Raw genomic sequence first — 26,874 nt, 5'->3', positions numbered from 1 at the left:
ACACACACCAAGGCCCCCAAAATCGTCCCAAAATCTTCCCAGGGAAAGGCCGCGCAAAGGTGTCCACAGCCGAAGAGGCTGCACCGGGAGGAGAGACGCGGGCGCAATGACATCATCCGGCAGCTGGGTGATTCCCCTGCCTCTGGCGTCATGCGCCGATGACGTCATCCCAGGCGCTCGCCCTCCCCCACGCCTGGGTTGGCCTCCTCACGTGGGTCGGGCAGCCCTCCCCGCCCCCTCCCACCTGCGGGAGGCGGGGCGGGCTGGGCTCGGCGGGCGCCGCAGCCTCGCGGGGGAGGGGGCGGGGGCCGGTGGGAGACGCGGTGGGGCCAGGCCCCGCGGCGTACAATAGCGCGGCTGCGGGCTGGGGAGGCGGCCGGGCCGCGGCTGCAGCTGGAGCCCTAGGTGCCGGCGGCACTGTAGACGCCCCCTCACGGCTTCCCCCTACAACGCTCCCTCCCCCTGCGCTCGTCCCTCGCGCCTCCCCACCGTCTCCCTCACCGGCTCTGCGGTCCTCCTTCCCAGACGCTTTTCCCTCAGACTCTTTCCTCTCACGGGGCCCCGCGCTCTCAAGATCTCAAAGAACTCTGTCTCCCCATCTCGTTCCCCAGAGACCGCCCGAGTCCCCTCACATTCTCGCCCCTCACAGCATCCCCTTCTCCTGCGTCGCCTGCCTCCGGCCCCCTCGCCGTCGCTGACCCCCGCCCCCCAGCCCCTCCTGAGGGGACTCCCCGGCAAGAGCAGGGTGGGGGAGGCGCCGAGCGCGGCGGCGGCGGGAGGGAGAAAGTGAAGCTGCCCCTCGCGCACACTCGCACGCTCACTCCCCGGCTCGACCGCCGCCACTCGGGTGGAGGAGGAGGAGGAGGAGGAGGAGGAGAGTCGAGCCGAGCGAGCGCGGAAGGTGAGAGCCGGCCTCCCGCGCGGCCGCCCTGGCGTCGCAGGCTGCGGGGTTGGGGCGCGGGGGTGGGGGGCGGCGCGGGTTGGGGGCCGGGGCCCATTCATTCCCTGTGGCCGGGCAGGGTGGGCGGGAGGGGGCGCCAGGTAAGGTGAGGCGGGGCGCCGCCCGGCGCGGCCGGCGGCTCTTGGCGGACCAACAAAGGCCCCCTGTGCACTGCCCGGCGAGGCCGGCGGTCTCAGAAGCTGGAGACCCGGGGGGGAGCCAGGGGAGGGCCGGAGCGGGGGAGGGGCGGGGAGACCCGACAGGTCTGGGGCTGGGAGCCGCCTCCTTTGCGAACTTTGCGGTCCTCCGGCGCTAACCCTGGCGGGCCACCGGGAAGCCTAGCAAAGCGGCGTCGATTCATTCTGCATGGAAAAAGTCCCTCATGTTCAGGCCGGGGGGAATCACCTCTAGGGTTCACCTCCTTGAAAAATACGGCTGGATGGAGCTTGACTTATGCAGCCCCTCCCCCACCCCGGGAATACCCTGACTTGTGGAGTTAGAAACAAACAAGGAAAGGAGATTGACAGTTACTTTATGTTCAATACTCCATTTCGAAAGACATGATTATTATGGCCCTTACTGTCTTGAATGTTTCAGCAGCAAACATTACTGCGGGTATTTTGGAAGAATGCTTTAGAAGTTTTGGTATTTATGTGTGTTGGGAGCAAAGTGCTTCTTGTTTAACTGCTTGGATAACTGTCTTACACTTTTTCCCCAGAACTGAAAGGTGAAGGGAAGGGTTAGTAGTATGGTTACCAATAAAAATTCAATTCACTAGTCTAGCCCATATTTAAAAACTTGTTCCTGAGAATAATCTTTCATTTTGCCTACTGTGTCTCTGTCAGGAGAAAACAGGACTCAACAGTATATAGGTGCCTCATTGGTCTTACCTTGTGACTTCACCTACTTACTTTGTGACCTTGAGCAGGTCACTCCCAGACTTAAAATTCTAGGACTTTTTTAAGCCCTAGAAATCGGCAGGTATCCAGCACGTACTCAGCTTTAAAGAGTCCGCTGAATAATCCTGCCACTCGCCTCATTCCCCTCCTACCCGCCCCCCACCCCCAGGTCTTTGCTGGCATCTGCCTTCAAACTCCTTTCAGGCAAAACTTACTTCTCTTTGGGGCCCCCAGAAACCTGGAAGGACTTTTATGGCACTTGCAACATTTTTTTGTTCCTATTTGGGAAATCCTTTATCAAGTGTATATGAAATCCACCTTGCCTCAACTGGAGACTCTACTTCTCAAAAGGGGTTTGGGGACATGGACCCTGAAGCTTATCCATATCCTTACCTATATGGGCTCATGGGTTTGTTGGTAAATTTGCTTACTCAGTTATTAGTTTACCCAACATTACTGGATCTGGAGCTACTATGTTTTGGGTCTCCTGCTAGGGCTATGGGCCTTCAGAGTCTGTTTTAAGACATTCTGTTTTCAGAGAGCTCAAAGTCTAGTGGGTGAGTAGACATGTAAACAATGAAGGCCTGCCCTAATCTCTGAGGGGACTCCAGTTGTACAAGGAGTAATGTGCAATAATTGAGGCTGCTGGACCTGTTTTACAAGTCTTATCCAGGCCAAAGTGAGTCTTGTGAGGAAGGTAGTGGCCTGCCTCTCATCCATAAGATAGCACTTGATGGAAACCTTGTTCAGTTCAATTAAATATACATTTACTAAGCACATGTTATGAGGCCCTGTAGGCTTACAGAAACTAGTGCTTTGTGAAAGAAGGGCCCTATGTGTCCAGAGATCTTTGTAAAATTATACCGGATCACATCATTTCTCCCTACTTCCCAACTAGTCATTGCCTAAAGATAAAATTTTAAACTCTTTAACATGAATAAGAAGCTCTCGGAGATCAGATTACTGCTTACCTTTGCAGCCTCACTTTCTATAACGCCTCTGCCATACTCTTTCTCATCTCTGCTTTTGCCTGGTGCTATTTTTCTCATTGGAAATGCTGGCTTCCCACCCTCTATATGCCTGTGGAGAAGTGCTTGTTGGACCTCTGGGAAGCAGTCCCTGTCACTCCTATTACTTCCATAGAATTGGTTGCTCTTCCATCCTCTGGCTTATGTACATACCAGTCTCAGAGCTCTCTATAGTAGTCTATTGCAATTATTTGAGTCCCCGCCACCCGACATTAGCCTGTGAATTTTTTTTAAGATTTTATTTATTTATTTGAGAGAGAGAGAGAGAGAGCATGAGAGGGGAGAGGGTCAGAGGGAGAAGCAGACTCCCCACTGAGTGTGGAGCCTGATGTGGGACTCGATCCTGGGACTCCAGGATCATGACCTGAGCTGAAGGCAGTCGCTTAACCAACTGAGCCACCCTAGCCTGTGAATTTCTTGAGGGCAGGATCTGTTTAATTTTAGTGACTAGCAGAGTTCTTGGCACTGGATATATATTTGAAATGAATGAATATATAAAGAAGTAAATCAAGACCTATGAGATAGAGGCTTCCTAATCTGTTGGGTTAGAACAGTTAGCTCCAAGTGCCGTCCCTACACCAACAGCATCAACATAATCTGGGAATTTGATAGAATTGCAAATTACTTTTCCCATCCTGGACCTACAGATGAAAAACTGGGGATGGGGCCCCCAAACCTCTGCTTTAACAAGCCCTCCAGGTGATTCTGACACTTGCTAAAGTTTGAAAACCACTGGGTTAAAAGATCTGTTTTTGATAAGACCAGCTCCTTGCCAGCTCCCTCCCACTCTTTCCTTCTGTACTCTTGCTCTCTTCCTCCCTTCTTTTTCTTTAGCACTTACTGCCTGCCATTCCATCCCATCTGTCATGTATCTTTTGCCACTAGATTGAAAGCTTCCTGAGAGCATTTTGTCTGTTTTGTTTGCTACCCTATTCCCAATGCCTAGAGCAGTGACTACATATCGCAGGCTCTCAAATATTTGTTGAATGAAAAATATGAGAGGATTTAGTCCTGTTTACAGCCAGCTGTTATACTGGTTTTTTTTTTTTTTATTTAAGAATAGTTATCAGAATGAAGAGGAACCATGCTCCAATATGCAAATCCAAGTGGATTCTAACATTTTTGGGGATTTGTTTTAGACTGAGCTTTTCTTCTGTTTTACATCTGTCCTTCTCTACCAAAGCCTGCAGTATTTTTCAGCTAGAGTTCTTTTACCTGAAAACTGCTGTTGAAATATCTTAGGCTAGGATTGTTTCTTGGGAATTTGCAACCTGGTTTTGCAGATCTAAATAAGCGCCCTAACTTTTGAGTCTTTTGACTTGAAACTGTCTCTTCCGGATCTTCTGTGGTTTTTGTCTTTCTCTAATGATACTTAAAGCCATACAAGGGCCTGTTTGACTCCACACAAAGATTTCTCTTCCTTATGAAGCTCTTAAAATATTTTGTTTCTTTCACTTTCCTATTAGCCCTAAGATACCATATCCAGTTTTCTCCTTTCCTAACTTCCCTCTGAGAGATTGGCTTCATTTGTTCATTTGTTTATAAACATTTATTGAGTCTTTCTCTACCAAGTGCAAGTCCCCTTGCTGGGACAGGACGTTCAGGTATGCGTAGGATGCGGTTCAAGTCCTCAAGGTGTTAAAGATATTACAATATGGTATGATAAATGCTGAAATGATGAAATAGAGGGGTAAAAAAGTGATGTATACTCATGAAGATGGGAGAAATTTGTCTTTCTAATTTTTTTTCTCAGTTGAGGAATAGTTTATCAAATAATCATTTCGATAAGCAGATCTTTAAAAAATTTTAATTAAGAGATCAATGGCTTTGTTGGGGAAAATGAAAAGAAAAATCAAGATGGAATCAATAGTTGCTAATTTGAGACAATGCTCAATTCCGTTGTTGCTGGTTTTAATGAATCCCCCCTTTTTTTATCTTTCTAAACCATAACCAGAAATAAAAGGGAAAAAACTTTTATTTTTGTAAAGAGAGAAGCTTAAGGTTTTCAAAAGCATATACTATTTCATAGATGTCATTTTAATTCCTAAGGACTAATATTGTAATTTGGGGTGGGAGGAATGGTCAGGGAAACTTAATTTAGTCTCTTATTACTGTATGACCTTATGGAAGTATTTTTATCTCTGTGCCTTTTGTCCAACTGTAAGATGGGGATAGTAACAGTTGCTATGACTAGCTTGTAAGGTTATGAAGCAACTTAATAAAATACTGAATATAAAGGAAACTTTGGAGAGTGTAATTTGTTAGCAGTTGTTAGGTGGTGGTAAACTTTATTGAACACCTGTTATGTACCAGACATTATGTGAGTTGTTTTCTCCAATCTTCAAAATAAGCATTTAAGATGATTTTTAGTATCTCTGTTTAATGGATAAGGAGGTTGAGGCTCAAACTGGCAACAAGAACCTGTTCAAGATTTTGCTGAGAGTAAGTGGTAGACCTCCATTCCAGTTCATATTCACCTGATACCAGCAATTATGAGTTATGTTCATTACCCAGGCTGCTTTAATTTTTCTGTGTAGAGGAGACAATATAGGAATGTTTTGCAAGTATATTGCTGTGAGAGTTAAAATAAATTTTTTTCTTCATTTAGCCTGCTCTCATTTTTTGTGCACAGAAAGATTGGTGAAGAGAGTTTTACATGCATTTACATTTATCATTCATACAGGGAAAAGAATAACATCTTTCCGTGGTGTTTTTTGTTTAGTTTTCACAACAGCCCCATGAGATAGGTATTTCCATTTTACGAGTTAGGAGACTGGGTTATAGAAGTCTTGGTTTGCTCAAAGGCACATCATTAGCAAATGACTTAATATTGGTTTAGAACTACATTTTTGAATCTCAGTGTAGTACTTCACTTTTGCCACTGTATCATATTGCCTTTTAAACTATCAAACTAAACTTTGGAGCACTAGAAATGTCCTTTTAGATTGCTTCCTAATCCGTTTAGCCTTTTCCCCCTAAGAAAATTCTGACTGAAGTCTAGAGTTTGAACTACAAAAAAATAATTGCTGGTAAAACTATGTGAGATGGTCATGATAGTACAGACTCACAAGATAACATTTTACCACTGAAGCTGAGAGATCAGACTTAATCCAGCGTTCTGAGTCACCACTGCCTGAATATTCATTTCCCTTTGCCATCATAAATTTATTAACAACATGTCATACATTTTTCTACTCTTGTATTAAGCTTTATCTTCATAAGTAACTTCCTCCACCATTCTGTCCTTCCAGTCTTTGAGATGGGGGAAATGATCTATGTGCTAGGATCCTCCAGATTATCCCTTCTCTAAGAATAGTGTGATAATAATCCTAGAAAGAACCAGAAGCTCATTGATCCCTCATTAATATGATTTTGTTTGGTATTAATTCTCTAAAGTTGATCTAAGTCTTAGTTATAACAAGTCCATTATGTCTTGGCTCTTACTCCATGGAGTCAGGGTGAGGTAATTTGCATGCAGCATCGGTGAGTTTACTCTTGTGTTTGGGACTTTCTTCCTCCACTTTTCCACTTCCAGACCTCTCCAGTGTCCCTTGCAGACTGTTTAAGTACCAAGTGAGGCTGGTAAGAACATTTTTCTCCTTTACAGGATCTGCCTTTTGACTCTTTGGGGATGATAAATGACGGTAACAATATGTGTGGCTTCCACCCTCCTCTGTCTGCCTATATCTTCAGGGCCTAGCTTTTCTTATTCTCTCCCTGATTCCCACGAAGCTGGGATCCATGTCTTTCTCATTTGAACCCTTGTCTGCACGTATTTGGTATGTTGCTGCCAAGTCACTTTCTAGGGAAGGAGATAGATATAGAAGGGAGAGCATTAAATTTGAAGTTAGGCAAAGACCTATTTGGACACTTATTTAAATATCTATTTCTTAGTTTGGAAAATAGAAATAACACCTAACTCACGGAGTTGTGAAGATTCAATTAATAATATATGTGAAAATGAATATTGTTCACTCGAAACATATAACACTGTATGTTACTGATACTGGATTAAAAAATTAATATATGTGAAAATGAATTGTAGGATATTAAGCTATGTAGATGTTGGGTAGAATTGTTATAATTTAATGACTTCAATTGTTTGTAGCAGTGGTTTTGAATTTTGGCTATGCATCTGAACTTCTTGTGAAGATGTAAAAAAAAAAAAAAAATACTGTTGCCTGGGCTCTAAAGTCTAATCAAAATCTCTTGGAATTTCTCTTTTTGAAGGTTTATAGGTGATTTTGGTATGCAGCCAAGATTGAGTATTGCTTTATAATATTTTGCATAAAAGTCTTAGGTACCTACCATATGAAAACTAATGTTTTAATTGTCATTTAAGTTTCATTTGCTAAACACATATTAAGCATCAGGCATTGTCAGGGGCTCTGAAGAAATAGATGAATCATACCTGGTCCCTACCCTTAAGCTTATAGTTGAGAAACAGACATGTCCATAGACAATTATATTGAGACAAAAATGACATGTGGAGATACAGGCTCATGCTATGTAAAGACAGAGGAAAGGCATCTACTCCACCTGAAATGAGGGTGGTCTGGCAAGCCTTAATGCAAATGACAGCTAAGTTGTGTTCTGAGAGGTGAACAGGGGTTAACCAAGCACAGTTGGGGAGGGGTGGGAAGAGAGGAGAGAGGAAGCACCTTCCTGAAAGAGAGCAGCATGAGGGCTAGAAGGCTTGAGAGCATGTTTGGGGAACTCTGAGTATTTTAGTACACTTAAAGGATAGGGTAGGGTACAAAGTGGGGAGTGGTAAGAGCAGAGAGGAAGCAATGCCTAGGTGGTGAAAGGGCCTCTAGTGTACAGAATATTTTCACTAATATTGTCTCACTTTATCCTTTCAACAACTCTGTGGATTAGTTAGGACAGGTATTGTTTTATCTCCATATTATAGAATAGGAAACAGAGGTTAATTGAATTGCCTGAGGCCAAATAGCAGCAGAGCTATGATTTGAAGCCAGGGCCTTTAGGCTCTTGAGAATACAGGAAAATAAAAGAAAAAAGAAAAAAAAAAACCAACAAACCTTTTATTGTGGAAATGTAACCAATAGTATCATTTCATCTATTTTTTTAATGTTTTTAAGAAATGAGTTTGGGTTGGTGATCTCCCTGTTTCCCAGGCACCTGCTTCCCCCAACGTCATTGTTCACTGGGGATAAATGAGATCGAGAACAAATCAACATCATCAGCCTCATTACAACTGACCTTTTACCAAGGACTTTCATGGTAGCAAGTACTCTACATTTGATTTTTCCCTCTACTCCTCAAAATAATCCTGTAAGAGGTATGCTGTTTTATACTCATTTTATAGATGAGGAAACTTAGGAACAGAAAGATCAAGCTGGGATTTGAAGACTTTTTTTTATGATTATTACTGTGTGACATTGGCAAATCACTTAACCACTCTGAGCCTCAGTTTTCCTTAGCTGTTTTATAGATGCATTAAATCTAATGCTAACTTCCCCAGCTCAAATATTTTATGACAGTGATTTTTTACCCTCATGCCTCCTCCTCTCTGCCTTCACCCTTGTTCTGTAGTACACTAGGACATAGTCTATCAGTAACAGTGTTTTAGTATGGAAACAATTCTCAGTGGGCTAGAGGTCGGGGAATGGGTACAGTGGGACCTGAAATAGTGGAGGGACTCTTAGTCCCCCTATTATGTGTTAGAGAATTACTATTTTTATAAGATTTTCTTCCATCTAAGATTATTTTCCATCTGGAGTTATCTGATCAGTCCCGAGTCTGAGATTTTTATTTGCTATCAGGATAGAGTTTGCTTGATTAGTTTAAGAAGTTATCTATTTATAATCTGCAAAATAAAACAAACCACGTGAGCAAAGGGGAAAAATTCATGATGATAGACTTTTGAAAGTCCAATTTCCTGAGCAGCCTAGAGACAATATATATTTAGGCTTTACTATTTTCAAAACACTTTCATATGTAATCTCACTTAATTTAATTGTGTCTTTTGGGATCATATTTTTATAGATGGAGAGAAGTTAAGGGCTTGTCCATAAAAACATGGCCACGAGTTTGGAAATTGCAGTCTTTAATCCATATCATCTGTGTCCAAATCTAGTTGGCTCCTGATCACTTGGATGTTTCTTTGACCAGTGGCACTTCCTTCATTTTCCCTTGACTTCTAAAAAATTCCTGGTTCCTTGGGGAATGGTAAAAGCTATTTACAACTTGTTCTCTTTCCAAAAATCATGTTGTTTGTTTGTTTGTTTGTTTGTTTCTTTTTTTTTTTTAGAGAGAGAACGCATGTGCGTGCATGAGCAAGCGGGGTGGAGGGTTGGGGTGGGGTGGGGGTAGAGCAGAGGGAGAGGGAGAGAGAGAATCTTAAGCAGGCTCCACGCTCAGTGCAGAGCCCCACTTGGGGATCAGGGATCGATATCACGACCCTGAGATCATGACCTGAGCCAAGATCAAGAGTTGGATGCTTAACTGACTGAGCCACACAGGTGTCCCCAAAATCATGTTTCTAACTATTGCTGCTTGCCAGAGAATTGTCTGAAGTTGACTGTTTTGTAAAGATCCCAGGCTAGTTGGGAATGGCAAAATACACGTACTTTCATTTGCATACAAACACGGTATGTCTCTACAGTGCATCTGTTTATCAATTCTTTAATTAGTCTACAAATACTTACTGGTTGCTTCCTATGTGCCAATCATTGTGGTACAACTGGGTGCAATTATAAACAATACAGAAATGATCCTTTTCCTTGCTCTTATAAAGCTTACATTCCAGAGGGGAAGACAAAGAAAAACATTAAATGTACAAATAAATAGTTGCAGGTTTTGATAAGTCCTACAAAAGAGATAAAGGACTAATGTAGAGAATTTTGGAATGATGAAAGGGAAGGCCGCATTGAGGAGCTGATGCTTTTAAACTAAGATATGCAAGATAAATAGGTATTAGTCATTCAGAGAATAGGGTGTAGAACATGTCATGCAGAGGGAACATTTTAAATGCACAAAGACTCTGAAAGTAGGTAAAAGTTTAGAGCTATGATGCTCAAGATGGTAACTACTAGACAATATGGCTGCTGAACACTTGAAATTTGGCTGGTTCAAATACAGATGTGCTATAAATATAAAATATATACTAGATTTTGAAGGTTTAGTACTGAAAAAAGAATTTAATGCAACTAATTTTTTATGTTTACTATATATCGAAATGTTAACATTTTGGATAAATTGGGTTAATTTATAATTTCACCTGCTTTTTTTTTTTAGCTTTTAAAAACATGGCTACTAGGAAATTTAAGATTACATATGTGGCTCGTATTAATGGCTCATATTTCTGTTAGATAGCTCTGATTTAGCTCAACATAGGAACTAAAAAAATAAAAGCCATTATGGCTGGTGCACATGGAACGAGAGTGAATGGAACTTGATAAAGTTGGGGTGGTAGGAAGAGCCTTTCAAAATGCTACCCTATGCAGTATCCTGTTTAATTCTGAGAGACTGAGAGGGGATTATTAAATCTGATTTTACAGATTAGTGCCAGAGACAATTAGTGCCTGAGGGCCACTCCCCACCAGTATTGTGCCAGCATTTAGCTTAGTATCTTGAATGTAGAATGTTCTCTATCACAGCTAACACAAACAAGCAAATAAATATTGATGGGTAAACTGATTAAGTGGTTTTGAGACTGCCTCTTGGTATCTATAATATCTAAGTAGAACCTTTGTCAAAGACTGAAATTTTCATCACACACCCAAAAAATCCTTCCTATAGGTTGATTCCTCTTGAAACTGTTTCATGGTACACTTCTTTCAACTTTTTTGTATGTTTAAAAATTATAATAAAGTATTAGGAGGAAAGTATGTGCAGCGAGCACCCATATACTCATTATTTAGATTCTGTAATGTTTTGCTGTATTTGAATATCTATCCATCCCTTAATCCATTCATCAGTCCATCTTATTTTGAATCCATTCCAAGTAAGTTGCAGACACCAGTGCAATTCACTCTTAAACACTTCAACATTTGTATCATTATTTATTTACATAGAACCATACTCTTACCCATTACACTATGGCATTATTTGAGTAATACCTATCTGCCCTATCAGACCCTAAGCTCTAGAGAATTATTTCTCTTAAAGGCATGGCATCCTAAAGAGAATGAATTTTAATATAGTACCCTTTTCCTTAAAATAAAAAGTATCTTTTTCTGCTCACCATTATATTCACAGTTCCTAGCATATAGTAGTCACTCAATAAATATGTTTTGTTTGAAAGAATGAAAGTGAAGCCAGCATCATACTGAGGTCCGTATGACTTATTTACTGAGAGCATTTGGTTTTTCTCAAGTTCAGTAAAGAATCCTTTCAGTGCCTGATGTTGGGAGAGGGAAGGAGAGAAGAAACCTTAGTGTGCTAAATATTTAGCTACCCAGTACAAATATCTGATCTGAGTCAAAGTTGGATGCATGCCCTGATGCTAGCTAGCTAGCTAGCTAGTTAAGGATGTGGGAAATTCTTAAGCTGATCAAGTTGATCACTGGCTACTTTGCCATTCTGGGTCTTTCTTCATTTTATTTGATTTAAAGAATTCTGTGTTACTGAAAAATGGCATTAGATTGAGGCCCTTGTAGGCATATTTACCTTCCAGAGGGTCCATTCTTTTCATAATATCCAAGACAACATTTCAGAATTGGTGGTTTCCTTTTAGATTATTAGGAGTTTCTTTAAAGTGCTACATAATTTTAATAAGGCTTAACAATAATGTTACTTTCTTCCATTAAAAATAAGAGCTCTGTTTCACAGACTATTTTGTAACACTATTCATAAATTTAAAATTCAGTCAGGATTCCATTACTCTAATGAATAAACACTTGTTTTTTTTTTCTTACATATAAACATACATGTTTACATAGTTGTAATCACAATGTAGACCTAAATTTGTTGTTTGCCTTTTTTTCTTGACTTATAAACATTTCCCCATGTTATTTCTTTGTGCTCATTATAAAATTTTAGATGATTTTCCATAATTTGCCTAAAACCATTGTTATCAGTCAGTGTTCTATTAGAGAAACAGAAATAGTAGAATTCTTTGTTTGTGGGGAAACCTCAGTTTTGCTCTTGAGGTCATTCAGCCTGATTGGATGAAGCCTACCATTAGATTAGGAAGAATGTCCCCTTTATTTAATGTCAGTTGACTTGTAGATGTTTAATACATCTACAAAATACCTTCACAGCAGTACCTAGATTATTACCTAGATTTAATTAGGTAACTGGGCACTGTAGCCTAGCCAAGTTGACACATAAAACTAGCCATCACAATCATTTGGGTTTTCTTTTCCTGTTATAAATCACACTATAATTTTATCTATAACACTATATATAGCTTTTTCCTTTAAAAGACTTTTTTTTTTTAAGAATAAATTCCCCTAGGTAGGATTACTCGGTCAAGGAATATAAAGACCAAATGGGCGCTTGACAGGATTTAATATCTGCAAACAGAAAATGCCACTACAGTCTTTCTTTTAATGATTTCTTCAGGAATTAATCTATTCAATTGACTCATTTTCTAATTCCAAAAACCTGGTTTTCTTCCCCCCTGTGTTTTTGGCTCTGGAATTCAGGGTTATCTTCAATTCTCCCTTCAGTCTGCACCTGTCATGCTTTCCTCTGGGTTTCTTTTCTCCCCCCACCCCCAAACTCCCTACCCTACTTTGCTTCCCATATCACAGGTAAAATAGAAGCTTCATATTCCTACTACTGAATCTAAGAATCTACTTGGATTTGCACCCATTTTTGCCTTTGCTGGTTTCTCTTTCAAGGAAAGGCCTGCTCCTTCACATGCTTTTAGATTACTTCCCATGGTCCCATCTTAGAAACTTCACTTCACTGCCTCTTTACATTTTACTTTCTATTGAGTTACCATAAGCAGCATTCAAGTGTTCTATTTAAATGACAACAATTTTCCCCTTCCCTACCAAACAAAAGCCCTCCTGAGATCCCATGTCAGTCTCCAGCTAAAACCCTGTCTTTGCTCTCTTTCAAAGCCACTCTTCCTTAAATAGCTGTTTACAATTTCTTGCTTCCAGTTTCTTACCTCCTATTTACTTTGAAAGCTTACTCCAGTCTGCTTCTGCCCTCACCACCTCATCACAACCACTCTTACCAAGGCCTATAATGACCTCCGTGGTGCCAAATGTACTTAAAAAAAAAAAAAAAAAGCAACCAAAAACCAATACTCAGTAATCCCTTGATGTCATAAAAATATTCAGTTGTGATTAAGATGTCATACTTTTTTCTCTTTAACAGTTTGAAGCAGAATTCAAATAAGGACTACACAGAGAGATTGGTTGATAGGTCTTTTCTGTTTCTTTTAATCTCTAAAGTTCCTCTCAATCTCTTTCTCCTCCCTTTCAGTTTATTTGTTGAAGAAACCACATTGTTCTGTAGAGTTTCCCACTGTCTGGATTTTGCATCTCCCTTTTATCGTTTAACAAGTTCCTTGGTCTTGTATATTACATGTAAATTAGTATCTAGAGGCTAATTCAGATTCAGGTTTTTCTTTTCTTTGTTTTTTTGTTTGTTTTACATGACCACTTTCTAGGTATCAGTGTGTTCTTTCATCAAGGGGCTCTTAATGCCTGGGTATCTTTCTTTTTGTTCTGTTAGCAGCCATGGTATTTCCTTTTCATTCTCATCGTAGTGGATCTATTTGCCTTTTTGGTTACTCTCTTTTTAAAATATTCTTTTGCCTTCTGTCATATTACTTTCTTCATTTGCCTCCTCCCTCTGATCATTCTTCAGTTAATTTTGTTGCCGTTTTCTGTCTTGATTTTGTTTAGTTTATTTTTAATGTTGGAATTCCTTAAGGGTTCCTCTCTTATGCCAGACTCTTTCTACTTGATCTCATTGTCTTGCCTTTGAATACCATATATATGCTGGCAACTCCCATATTTTTCCAGATATCCCTGGCCTAAACCTCTCCTCTTAACTCTAGACCCATATATCCACTTACCCACTTGATATTTCTACTTTGAGGTCTTACATTTCCTACTTAATGTGCTCTAAAACTGCATTCTTGGTCTTTTCCCACAAACTCAGTCCTCCCTCACTTACCCCTGTCTTAGTGGCATCTTTGTTTCCCTGGTAGCTCATATCACAAATTTAAGATTCACCCCTGACACCTCTTTCTCTCCTACCCTTCACGTGTACTCCACCCCCAATCTTATCATTTTTATTTCCTATGTATTTCTTGAATCCATCTCCCTCTCTCCCTGTCTGTTTTCACCTCTCTAATCCATGCTACCACTATCTCTACCCTAGACTACTATAGTCATCTTTTAAATGAACTCTTTGCTTAAAACCTGTAAAGGCTTTTTGTTTTATTTAGGAGAAAATATAAAATCTTAAATGTGATTTGTAAGGTTCTGAGAGACCCGGTCCTTGTTTTCGTTTCTCTAACTTCATCTTGTGCCACTGTCCATGGCACTGGCTGTGCTTCAGAGTGATTGGCATTTTTTTTCCCCTATTCTGCAAAGTTTGAGAAAATCTTTCTTGCGTCAAGGTCTTCACACCTGTTCTCCCCTTGTATGTTTTTCTCCAATTCTGGCTTCTTCACAAGTCTGGTTTCTCTCTCCCCCCTTTTCATTTCTTTTAGAAAACAAGTGTGAGCCAGGACCTGTCTAATCTAAAGAAGACCCCCCCCCATTATACTCTCACGGTACTTTGTTATTTTCTGTAATGGCATTTGTAATGATCTGTAATTCTATACTTACTTGACTGTTTGTTGTATGTCTAGACTTCCAGTTTCCTGGAATCAAAGATTGCATCTCTTTTGTCCACCACTGTACCTCAACACCTAGCACAATGTGTGGAACATAGTAAGTGTTGTAAATATTTGCTGAATGAATGTGCTCACACTATCAAGGATTATTAAGCCTTGGCAGTTTTATCTCTGCAATTTTTTCAAATTTGTTTTTATTTTTCTGTCTCATCTGCTTGTTTTAGACCATAATCATCTTTTCTCTAGGCTTTTAACTACCTCATTACTAGTGTCCTGGCCACCAGTCTTTCTGCCTTCTTATTCATTCATTATTCTGCCTGGAATAATATTTCTGATCCTGTTACTGTTCTGTGCAAAAGTAATCACTGTGTCCCCATTACTTGTAGACAATGTGTAAACTGAGTTGTTTTTCAGGAAAGTTTATAATTTGACCCCACCTGCTTTTTCAGCCTTATTTCTCCTGACCCTACTCCATCTCTCTAAAAAGACTTTCAGTTTCATTCACTTTCATATGTCATATCATTCTATTTCCTCAGCCTAGAATATCTTTTCCTTCTCTGCTATTAAAACTCTTCATTCTTCAAGATCCAACTTGGATGCCATGTCTTCCATGGAGTCTTCCAGGCCTCATCTACCCATGCATGATTACAAATTCCTTGAGGGTGTGCTGCACACTGAATGTTTATGTCTTTCCCAAATTTATATGTTAAATCTCAATGCCCAATGTGATGATTGGGGATGTGGGGTCTCTAGGAGGTGATGAGGTCATGAGGATGGGACCCTCATGAATGGGATTAGTGTTGTCATAAAAGAGACCACAGAGAGCTCCCTTGCCCTTTTCGCTATGCGAGGACACAGTGAGAAGGCAGCATCGATGAGCCAGGAAGAAAGTTCTCACCAGACACTGACTTTTCTGGTACTTTGATCTTGAACTGCCTAGCCTCCAGAACTGTAAGAAACAAATTTCTGTTTTTTGTAAGCCACCCAGTCTAGGGTATTCTGTTATAGCAGCCTGAATGGACTAAAACAGGTTAGTACTTTTTTTCATTCCTTACTATATACTCAGCATCTTGAGCAGTGTGTGGCATGTAGTAGGCTGTCAATTAATCCTTATTGAATGATTTTTTTTTAAGATTTTATTTATTTGACAGAGAGAGACACGGCAAAAGACGAAACACAAGCAGGAGGAGTGGGAGAGGGAGAAGCAGGCTTCCCGTCGAGCAGGGAGCCCGATGGGGGGCTTGATCCCAGAACCCTGGGATCATGACCTGAGCCGAAGGCAGATGCTTAATGACTGAGCCACCCTGGCGCCCCCTTGTTGAATGATTGAATAACAATTTACTTACCTACTCAACTATTTATTAAGCTTTTTTGAATGTCCGTAGCATTCTTTCTGTCCTTTGCGCTGTAATTAGAAGTTCATTTGTTATCCATAGGAACTGATCACTTATAAAATTAATCCCCACTCAAGCATCCCTCTTTGCTCTCTGTTGGACTCTGTCTTCTGCACCCTCATTCTCAGTAAGTGCCTTTCTAATGGTAAGATAATTAACAAATAGATTCTAAAATGGAAACTGACCAAAAAAAAAAAGAAAGAAACCACAATTCCGCAAAACATGAAGACTTTTATGAACTTGAAATAAGGCAATATTGGAGAATGGCTTGAATCACACAAAAAAAGCATTGACAAATGAGGATTAGGTAGAGTTAGGCCAGTTTAAAATTGAAGGGGACATTAACACGAGTAATGACATAATAGGAGATTCAGAGGACGATGATTTGAGTAACAAAGGATTAAGAGACCCTTGGGAAAGATTGGTGAAGCTCTTGAATATTTTTACAAAACTGATCCTCTTATCAACGTGTTTTGAAAGCCAAATGTGAAGTGACAGATGTTCTTTGGTTTAAGAATTACCTTGTAGGCAATTACAACTTAATTTTTTTTTAAATATTAAGAATTTGAAAAATTTGTTTTACATTTATCTTGATAAATTAAAGGCCCAATTTTTTAAAAAATATTTTATGTATTTATTTGACAGAGAGAGACACAGCGAGAGAGGGAACACAAGCAGGGGGAGTGGGAGAGGGAGAAGCAGGCTTCCCGCGGAGCAGGGATCCTGATGCAGGGCTCGATCCCAGGACCCTGGGATCATGACCTGAGCCACGAAGGCAGACGCTTAACGACTGAGCCACCCAGGTGCCCCAAGTCCCAATCAGTTTTTTAAAAAAAATTTACCAAAAAAATTTTGATCTCTCATCAGTTAACTTAAATGGCATTTTTTGATATTACTTATACTCAGTAAGAATCCCACTGTATGTACTTGTTTCTCTATTAGATTTAGTTCCCCAAGGTTGTGGATTGTGCTTTATTCATTATATTCCTATGGTGCCTAGCTCAGAGTCTGGTACTTAAGAGATACCTCATAAATGCGTAGGGGATAGGAAGAAGTAAATAATAATTGAAGGGTTTGGAAAAGCTCTTTGAAAAGGTACTGTTTGGTGCAGAGTGTGTATGGTAGGTGAATGAATAGGGTTTGACTGTTACACTTTGTTAGGTCCAAAAGGAAAACCTCTCATTTCTTTTGCTGGCTCTTGCCTAGTGTGTACTTTAATATTCACAGTCTGTTCTCTGCCTCAATAGCTCTTGTTCTCATTGTAATTCTTCCTGGAGATTGAGATGGAAATGAGGAAGGCTTTGGGCTGCTGCCTCAGCATCCACATTCATGAGAACTTAGAAAGGCAGAGGGACCAAATGCCAGGCCTGACCTAGACGGATCCAGGTCAGCCAATCATTGCTTTCCTGCATCTCCCTTTGTTCTCTGTGCCTCCAGTCTCCTATCTGCTGGAGGTGCTACAGCTGTTTATACCAATCAATATAATGCTAATATGACCCTTAATAAAAAGTGTGGAAGCACATGGTCCCAGCTGGTGAATAAGAACCAGATAGGGTCAACCTTCAAAGTACCTTTTCTCTAACAACAGTTGGACTAGGCACCTGAATACATTTTCGCATTATTTTTGAAATGATGGAAACAAGCTGGAAGTTGATCATAGTTTAGGGAATGTAATCCCTCATTTTATGGGATAAGGGAAAAAAAACCAAACCAGAGATGATAAAGCTCATGCCAAATTAATAATTCCTGGCCTCCCATTTTAAAAAAAGATCTGTCTCATGTAAATGTAATGTTGTCCCTTCTCCATTTTATGCAACATTTAAAACCCCTGCCACTGACCTGACTTTGAATCTTGTGGCCCTGCCCCTTCCTGACTGTGATCTGGGGAGAGAGAGTTGTTTAACCTCTGTAGTTTTAGTTTCCTTATCCTTAAAATGGTACTAATAACAGTACCTGCTTCACAGGTTTGTTACTGGGATTACATGAGGCAATAATCGTAAAGCACTTAGCAGATTCGGGCACATAACAAGTGTTCAGCAACTGTTGCCTATTATTATTATTACAGCATAAGGAAGCTAAAACGAGACTAATAACCAGTGCTTTAATTTACAGCTCTGTCCTTGAAACCTTTGTTCCTATTTCTCCTTCAGCTAGAATCTGAACCTTGTGAAAGCAAGGATTTTGTCTGCTTGCTTCCCTGTATTCTCAGCACCTAGTGTAGTTTTTAGCGCATAGTAGTTGCTTAGTAAATATTTAGTGAATTAATGAATTCTCTTAGGGAAAATCTTCTCTGAAAAACACCTACTTTTAATTTTATTTATTTTTTTAATTTAAAGATTTTAGTTATTTGACAGAGAGAGAACACGCACAAGCAGGGGGAACAGGAGAGGGAGAAGCAGGCTCCCCACTGAGCAGGGGGCCCGCTGTGGGACTCATCTCAGGACCCTGGCATTGTGACCTGAGCTGAAGGCAGACACTTAACCAACTGAGCCACCCAGGTGCCCCAAAACACCTACTTTTAGATACTCCAAAGACTTGAATCTTTTTTTCTTTATAGTTTTTTTATATGAATTTGCACTTGTCTTTATATTATTTGTATTGTGTCCTTGATCTTTTCAGTTATCTTTGTTTCTACATTATAAATCTTCATGGGTAGGAGACTGTGATCTCACTATGGGAATTTCCTTGTGGCTCCTAGTATAGCTTTTTTTAATACACAGTTATTAAGGCTTAGTAATTCCTGACAACTGACTCTAAAAATCACTCGTATTCAGTACTAATTTATTGAGCAAACACCAGTATATGCTGTGGCATCATTTCCAACTCTAAGAAGTTGGGTGAATTCATAGGGTCAGTCCTTGGTGGCAAGAGGCACTTTAATACCCTTGTGAACGAACGTTCTTTACACATGAAGTACCCTCTCCTTCCTCCTTGCCCCTTCTCTGCCAGATGTCATACTGCTCTTTCTTTAGGGCTTAGTCTCCTCTGTCATGTCTATTTACTTCCTTTCTTTTGTGATTAACTCCTTTGTATGTAAATCTCTTTATGGAAGAAGTGGATAGCTTTTGCAAATGGGATGATTCTGAGGGAAGACATTGCGGAATGAGGAAAGAGTTGCTGCAAAGACAAGGAAAGGGTCAGCTGTTAAGAGAACATTAATAGTAAATAATAAATGTTATCTTTAGTGTAGGGCAGTTTATTGGTCAGGTTTCTTATTAACAGGGGCAAGTAACAGAAGCCACTAGCAGGTTCAAGGAAAAATGCTTAATTAGAGGGTGCCAGAGAGATTAAAGAGCCTTTGGGAAAGTAGAAAAAAAGGACCCACGCTGTGTTTCCAGGAAAAAATCCTCAAACTGCACTGGAGAACTGAGCTGTCAAGGATGCCACTATCTTTGCCATAGTCTCGAAGCCGCAGAGTCAGGAAGCTGTTGCCACAACTGCCAGATCTAGAACCATGCTGCCTCTGTGCAGTTTGCTCCAAGAGGGATGTCCTGTGTCCAGTCTTTTCACTTATCTAATTTCATTCCAAGTCAGTATCTAGTGTGAGAGCATCTGATTAGCAAAACCTAAATCACGCTTAGAAGGGAGTTTGAGAAATGCGTGTGTGTATATATATTCTCCAAGCTGGCTTTCATCATGGTGGCTGATAGGAACAGTAGAGGAGGTCAGTTTGTTTTGTTAACCAGTGGATGAGAGAGATACATAGATAGAGACAGAGAGGAAGGGGAAGGGGAGGGAGGGAGATAGGGAGAGAGGCAGAGAAAGATGGACACTGACTTCATCTCCCAAAATGGGGAAAAAAATTCTTTAGTCCAGTTGAATCAACTTAGGCACTTGCGCATCCCTGAACTATGAGAGTTTCAGAGACTACCAGAAACTAACTGGTTAAGCCTGAGTTCTTGAACTAATGACTGTCAAAGAGAATGGTTTGAATACTATGGTTTAAATGTAGAATCAAGACCTACCTCTGGCTGGGATGCCTGGGTGGCTCAGTTGTTTAAGCGCCTGCCTTTGGCTCAGGTCATAATCCCCAGATCCCGGGATCTAGAGTCCCACGTTGGGCTCCTTGCTCAGCGGAGAGCGTGCTTCTCCCTCTGCCTGCCACTCCCTCTGCTTGTGTTCTTTCTCTTCCTCTCTCCCTCTGATAAATAAATCAATAAATCAATAAATCAATAAATCAATAAATCAATAAAATCTTAAAAAAAAAAAACTACCTCTGGAGCTAGGTTTAGGGTCAGCATTACCTTAGTTAGGACAGTGGTTTCCAAAGTGTAGTCACTTGGGAACTTGTTGAAAATGCAGATTCTCAGGGCATGTACCAGACCCACTGAATCAAAAACTCTGGGCATGGGGCCTAGGAATCTGTTTTTTTTCTAAGATTTTATTTATTTATTTGAGAGAGAGAGAATGAGAGATAGCACGAGAGGGAAGAGGGTCAGAGGGAGAAGCAGACTCCCTGCTGAGCAGGGAGCCCTATGCGGGACTCGATCTTGGGACTCCAGGATCATGACCTGAGCTGAAGGCAGTCGCTTAACCAACTGAGCCACCCAGGCGCCCAGAATCTGTTTTTTTTATAAGCACTTCGGGTAATCATGACTCTGACAACATGCTAAAATTTGAGAAATGCCTTGGTAACATAAGCTGCTGAAGGATGAATACTGGATAAGAATCAGGGCTCTATTAGGAAGGAGGAAGAAGAGAATGAATGCTAGGTAGGCAGCCAATAGCATCCATTTCAAAATTGTAAAGGTGGGTAGGGGTCTGTAAATGAGGAATCGTGAATGTCTACCTCACAAGGTTGTTGTGAGATATAAAACCAGGTAATGTATGTGTAAAGGAACTGTGCAAGTGAAGGAGATAGATTATAATAGGGATGAGGTAGCTTGTACATTGAACTTGGAGTCACAGATTGGGTTCTTATCCTGGTCTCTGTACTTCTTTAAGCTTCAAACTCCTCTTCTGTAAAATAGGAAGTATAATTACTAAAGTGTTGAAAGACTTAAATGAACGAATGTATGTGGAGTTTCATTATTTAGCAAATTAATAAATATTTACTGAAAATGCTTGGCCAAAATAATATGAACTTCATTCTGAGGACAAGGGGAAGTGTGCTCCCTTAGGACTGTCTTTCTTCCTAAGAATTCCCTGGTTCTTAGTAATTGCTTCGGGTCTCAGGTCCTTGATCATATTTAGATAAGCTGTGATTTAATTTCATGAGCAATGGTTTCTGCCTCTGCAGTCTTCTTGGGACATTATGTGAATTGTTTACTTCAGCTGTCGCAGGGATATAGAGATTTCTTTTTGCTCTTATAACTAATATGTACTCAGGGTGATGTGACCATATATATTTTATGTTCTGCTTTGGCAGAATAACTGATTCCTTTTTATTTTCTTCTGTGAGGTCATTTTAATTTGTAACACTATGGCCTCTTCCTACTACTTTTTGTTTTTACATATGTCACATTTTCTAAATATAGGATTTTTATAAATTTCTAATAGGTTACAGTGGGAAAGGTGTTCAGGATTGGTTTGGACTCTCTCCTTTACTTTATATAAGAAACTAAGACAGGGAAGTGATTTGTCCAGTCCTGTATCCTGCTTCTTGTCCTTTTCTTATTTCCTGGCATGGAAGAACTTATATATGGGGTTAAATCTCATTTTTTCCCCTATACATTAGTCAAAAGTCTCTTGTAAATTGTTTATATCAAATGGGATTTAGTTAAAGTCATAAACCTGGTCTGTTGAAAATGAAACAGAGCTGATGTCCCAACCTAGGAAAAAAGATTACCTAGTGAGTAGAAGTGTTGTGGATCCAGCAGTGGAAAGAAGGGCCAACCATGGACATTGTTCTTCATTTCTAGACCTACTTGGCATGCTATTAGATTTGCTAGTTATTGGGTTTAGCAATGTTGCATTATTAGGTGGCTTGTGGTCTTTTCTATGTTTATATCTAGGGTGTTTGAGGAAGGAAGGAATGAAATCAAATGAACAATTTTTACTCTGGTGCTGAGCACTTCTCACCTTATCTATACTACAAATAACATTTAATGTTTGTTTCTTTTAGAAAGTTACTATTGGGTGGCAAGGAAATCAGAGAAACTTCTCATAGACTTGTTGGTACTAATTAAAACCTAGATTGCCACCTGAAGGGCAACCTAAGGGTTATCCAGTTCAACACCTTTATTTTATGAATGAGAAAATGGAGCTGAGAGAAGAAAAGTAACTCACTCAATATTTTAAAAAACTTTTTTTTCTGGCTACAGATTTATTCAACACAAAACAATCTTTTCCAACTTTCCTGAGGTGACTGACCACGTCCATGACCAAATCCACCTCAAACTGGAATTCATTTGCTGACCCAGCCCCAGCCTCAACTTTCTTGTCAGCACCAAGCGACACAGCACTTTGTCTGTAGGTATCTCTGTCAGCTTCCCCTGTGTGAGTCTTGCAGGTGGCTCTCCCTTCAGACCTTTGGACTGTGGCCTTTCAGTCTCAAGACTGCTGTGGTGCAGAGTGGCAGGCACAATCTCAGGGGGCAGGTGGAGGTAATCACAGAGATACTGGATACCCTCGTTGGTAAGGTTCCAGTAGAAATGTCTCTAGGCAATGTATTCCTTTATGTAGCCTCATGATTTGAGAGACTGCATGGCCTTGACAATATGAAGATTGGGTACATTCTTGTCTGCCAGCTTAGGGTGTTAGGCACGTGGATATCCTTTTTGACCACCATCACTCCCTCCTTGAAAAGGAGTTCATAAGTGACAGTAGGGTTCTTTTTGGTCATCAACATCTCAGCAGCTGCTACATATGGGGCTGGGCCTGGAAAGGAAAGCAACTCAGTGTTATACAATAAGTTAGTTATAGAGTCAGGACCACATCTCAGCACTTTGGACTCTCTGTTAAGTACATTTCCACCACACCCCTCCGTAGGACACAGTGTAGGAGGAAATGTTGAGTAGTAGAAAAGATCTGGGTTTGAACCGTGGCTCTGCCACTTACTAACTTGTTCCTGAGAAAGTAGTATCACTTCCTCAAGTATGAGCTTCCTCATTTGTAAAATGGGATAATACTGATATTTCTTTTACCTGCCTTACAGGGTTATCATTAGGATAAAATGTGAGATGCAGTGGAAAAAAGGGAGATTAAAGTGAACATGGCCAATTTTCCTATGGATTTCAGCTTTATCACCTATTGACTGTGTGATTTTTGGGCAAGTCACTTAGTTTCTGTGAACACAGCTTTTCCTTTGTAAAATTGGAACAATACTAACTCCCTTGCAGAGAGCTGTTTTGAGGACATTAGTGTATGTAAAGCATCAAAATGGTGCCTCGTACGTCATAGGTATTCGGTATGTGAGATCTTCTCAGAAGACTTGCTTCTATCTTCTTAGAACTGTTCCTCTAAAGACTTAAAGTAGATATAGCAGAACTCATTCTTCTGTGGCTTTAAGACTATTTTGTAAAGTTTGATTCAGAGGCTGTAGGTGGGATGGGTAAGGTATGAGCTTTGCAGTTAGTCAGGTTTCTGTTCCAAAATTCTAGTGGCCCATGGTTAGGCTCTTTCTTCTGTCCAGTGAAGGGCCTGTAGAGATGGCAGGCATTGAATGTGGTGAATTGATTGAAGAAAAGGTAGAGGAAATTTGGTGTCTGGGAAACTCAGAAGGGAGAATGGAAATGGGAAAAGTAATGCCACTTTTCATCACCACTGACTGAAGGCCACTGAATATCTGTATGTCAGAACGTTTGTGGTGAAACCTTTTCTCGTAGTGATCTCAGTCTCTGACATAAATGTCTCAAAGTGTTGGGACCATGTCTAAGTCCTCTGTTGCCCCAAACACCTGACCTACAGTAGATATGTTTTTTTTATTGAAAGAATGACTACCTGAAATGGAGAAGTACTGTGGCCTGTAGAGGTCCATAAATACCTGGTGTCCCCTAATATCTTATCCAAGCTCCACTTTGCTGAGATATTTATATTTATATTTAATCAGGCTTTTATAGTCTTTAACCTGATGGATTTGTGAAATTTTAGGTCTTGGGTTTTTTAAGCTTTGCTTTACTGCCAGCTTCCCTTTACTACCTTGGTCAGGCCAGACAACTGTTTCCTTCATTCCTAGTCATTGTGTGGCACCTGCTGGGTTCCTCTTTCTGGTTTTTAATCCTGGGATGGGGTTGGTGGTTCTAATACACAAGAGCTAGAGAACATAACATTTGCATGGTCAGGCAAACAGCATTTCCTCAGAAGTTCCAGGATTATGGGACAGCTATGGGAAATGCTAATAGGTTCCCTCCTTCTTCCTCCCCCAAAAGAATACTCTCGTATAAGCCATTAATTCAGTAAATACATACTAATGTATACTACAGATCAGACATTCTTCTGGGTGCTTTGAATACATTATTTCACCAAATACTTAGTAACCCTTTGAATTAGGCTGATGCCCTCAATTTCACAGATAAGGAATATAGAGTTTAGATAAAGGAAATGACTTGCCTTACCTAGTAAAGAGTAGACTTAGGATTTGAATCCAGGTCTTTGTAACTCAAAGATAATCACTGATTGCCATGTCTTCTACCTTACTAGAATGGGAACTCCTTGAAGGTAGAGGTCTTGTCTGATTCAAATCTGTGTATTCCTATTGCAAAGGAAAAAATAGAATAATTTTTTTTTTACATTTTTTGAAGTTTTTATTTAAAGTTCAGTTAACATACAGTGTAACATTAGTTTCAGGTGTGCAATATAGTGATTCAACAGTTCCATACATCACCTGGTGCTCATCCCAGCAAATGCACTCCTCCATTAATGAAGTAACCCATAATTGATGGCTGTGTTGTTCTGCAGCCCTATGATCCCTCTCTCTTTAAGCCCCATGCCTAGTTTCCTCTAAAGTCAGTTACCTGCTTTAGTTTAGTTTTCTTTTTTAGGCTGTTTTTGTGTGGGCTAGCGTTCCCTTTTGAGGTTGAATTGAATTGTGTAAAGCCTCAGGAAGTGGCTGAAATACCTTCCTCAAACCTTGTTGCATCAAAAGACCATCAAGTCAAGTCCTGTCCCCAAAGAGGAAGAGAAAGCCTGGGCTCCTTAACCAGTATATAATAATTGTCTTCTTTGAGTTCTCTGGGCTAATTTCACCACTTAAAGAAGGGATATTTCCTTTTAAAATTCCAAACACTCCACTCTGTATGTGATTAATATCCCTGGGCCATTTTTATGTCACTCTTTAATTTCCATCTACCTTTGTAAGTCTGACCCTTGGGTCATACAAAGTAAATTCAAGCTCTTCTCCATATTATAATCCTTTATAATCACAGTGGTGATTTTATTTCTTTTCTTTTTTAGTAAATATTTTCTTCATGAGTTTCTAAGATGACTACCTCTCCTTGCTTCTCATACCACTTTTCTCTCCACAAAAAATTCCTATGGGTAGGCTCTTTATGTTAATTTTCTCATTCTGTATAACTCATTCACTTCTCTCAAGTTTTTTCACTGTTGCTTAGATAAGCCATATATGCCTCTTTCATGTCTCCCTAAGTTGTTTCTCATAGTTTCTTTTGTGTAACATGTTTTTCTTTGCTTGCTGTACTTCTGCTCAACAACCTTCAAGGCCCAGTTAAAATATCTGTCTCTGATACCTTCCCTGACACTCTCCTTCTGTTCCAGACAGAATATCCTTTTTTTCAGTGTTTATGTGATACTTTATTCCAATAGCTATGGCAGCATTTATTGTATTGTACTTGTTTGTACTGTATTGTATTGTAATTTTACTTGTTCATCTATCCTTCCTCTCCCTAAACACTTCCTCAGTCAGCCCTTCCAATGTTGAAAGTACCTGTCATATACGAGGTGGTCAACAAAAGAGGCAACTAACATTTGTTCAGTGCCCTACTGTGTGCAAGTTGCCATATACTCTCACTTAGTCCTTACAACAGGTCTCTCATGTAGTATTAGGCCCATTTTACAGATGAAGTAATTGAGGCCCAGAGATTAGTGATCTATTTATGATCTCACAGCTGGTAACTCAAAGGACTGGGTTTCAAACCTGTTTGCTGACTTCAAAGCTTGATCTGTGTTTAGAACTATTCTTCTGACTCCTAATTCAGTATTCTTTCTGTGCACATCAGAAAACCACAAAGTGAGTATGTAGATGTGTTTAATGCAGTGATGGATAAGAGTTCAAATGAGAGTAAGGTGCAAATAGCGGTGGCACTCACATAATTGCTGTGTATTAAGAAATGGTCTGGAGTTGTTAATGTCTTAATCGGTACTGTAGGCAGTCCTATAATTTGGCACTTACAAATGAATCTCTTTTAGCTGGTTAGCAGATATAACACCACCTACCTTAGGGCATGTTCTGTTTTAAAAAGGGATGAAAACTGCTTCTCTCGCACTATCATGGATAATGTGGATGAGCTCAGCTTTGACCTGAAACAGTGCTTCTGAGATCTTTTGCTTCTGAGCTTTGTCATATTTTGCCAGGTGCTGTTAACCTACATTTTCAGAACTGTAGAATCAGACAATTGGAATATGAATTGGAATATGGGGTTCTTACTCCAACTGTTTGAATAGCCTAAGCTCTTACCAGGGAGAACCTAAACACAAAGGACTTTTATGGAGTTGGTAAAGGAGGCCAAATGGTAGACATTGGGAAACACTTCTGTCTCTTTGTTTTGTGACATGGGGTATTGAGTCATTCTGTCTTTTCTTAAGTTGACTAATAGCAAATGCATTATAGAAAGGTAACAAAAATGAGAAGACCGTGGTTCAAGCTCTTGTTAGTCTTATGTGATTTGGGGCAAATGATTTATACTTCCTAGACCTTTTCTTTTAGGTGTTTTAATCCAGTGAT

At 40.2% G+C, this 26,874-nt stretch overlaps 1 protein-coding gene and 1 pseudogene across 2 annotated transcripts in view; one reads left to right on the top strand and one right to left on the bottom strand.

The window, feature by feature from the left end:
- The first annotated feature begins 524 nt into the window (after window positions 1-524).
- The window catches only part of PAK1 (p21 (RAC1) activated kinase 1), a 149,724-nt gene continuing 123,374 nt past the window's right edge, over window positions 525-26,874 (top strand). The window contains exon 1 of one of the 2 annotated variants that reach the window (XM_025894268.2): window positions 525-901. The gene's annotated coding sequence lies outside the window, so the exon portion shown is untranslated. The remainder of the gene's footprint in view (window positions 902-26,874) is intronic. The other variant, XM_073879782.1, reaches the window with a different exon arrangement.
- On the bottom strand, window positions 818-22,824 carry LOC112840743 (small ribosomal subunit protein eS10-like; annotated as a pseudogene).

This window comes from Callorhinus ursinus, unplaced genomic scaffold (genome assembly GCF_003265705.2).
Source record: "Callorhinus ursinus isolate GAN/ISIS: 27379988/994484 unplaced genomic scaffold, GSC_fseal_2.0 scaffold35, whole genome shotgun sequence".
NCBI lineage: Eukaryota > Metazoa > Chordata > Mammalia > Carnivora > Otariidae > Callorhinus > Callorhinus ursinus.
Note: the sequence above shows the minus strand (reverse complement) of the source record. Positions and strands in the feature narration are given on the sequence as shown.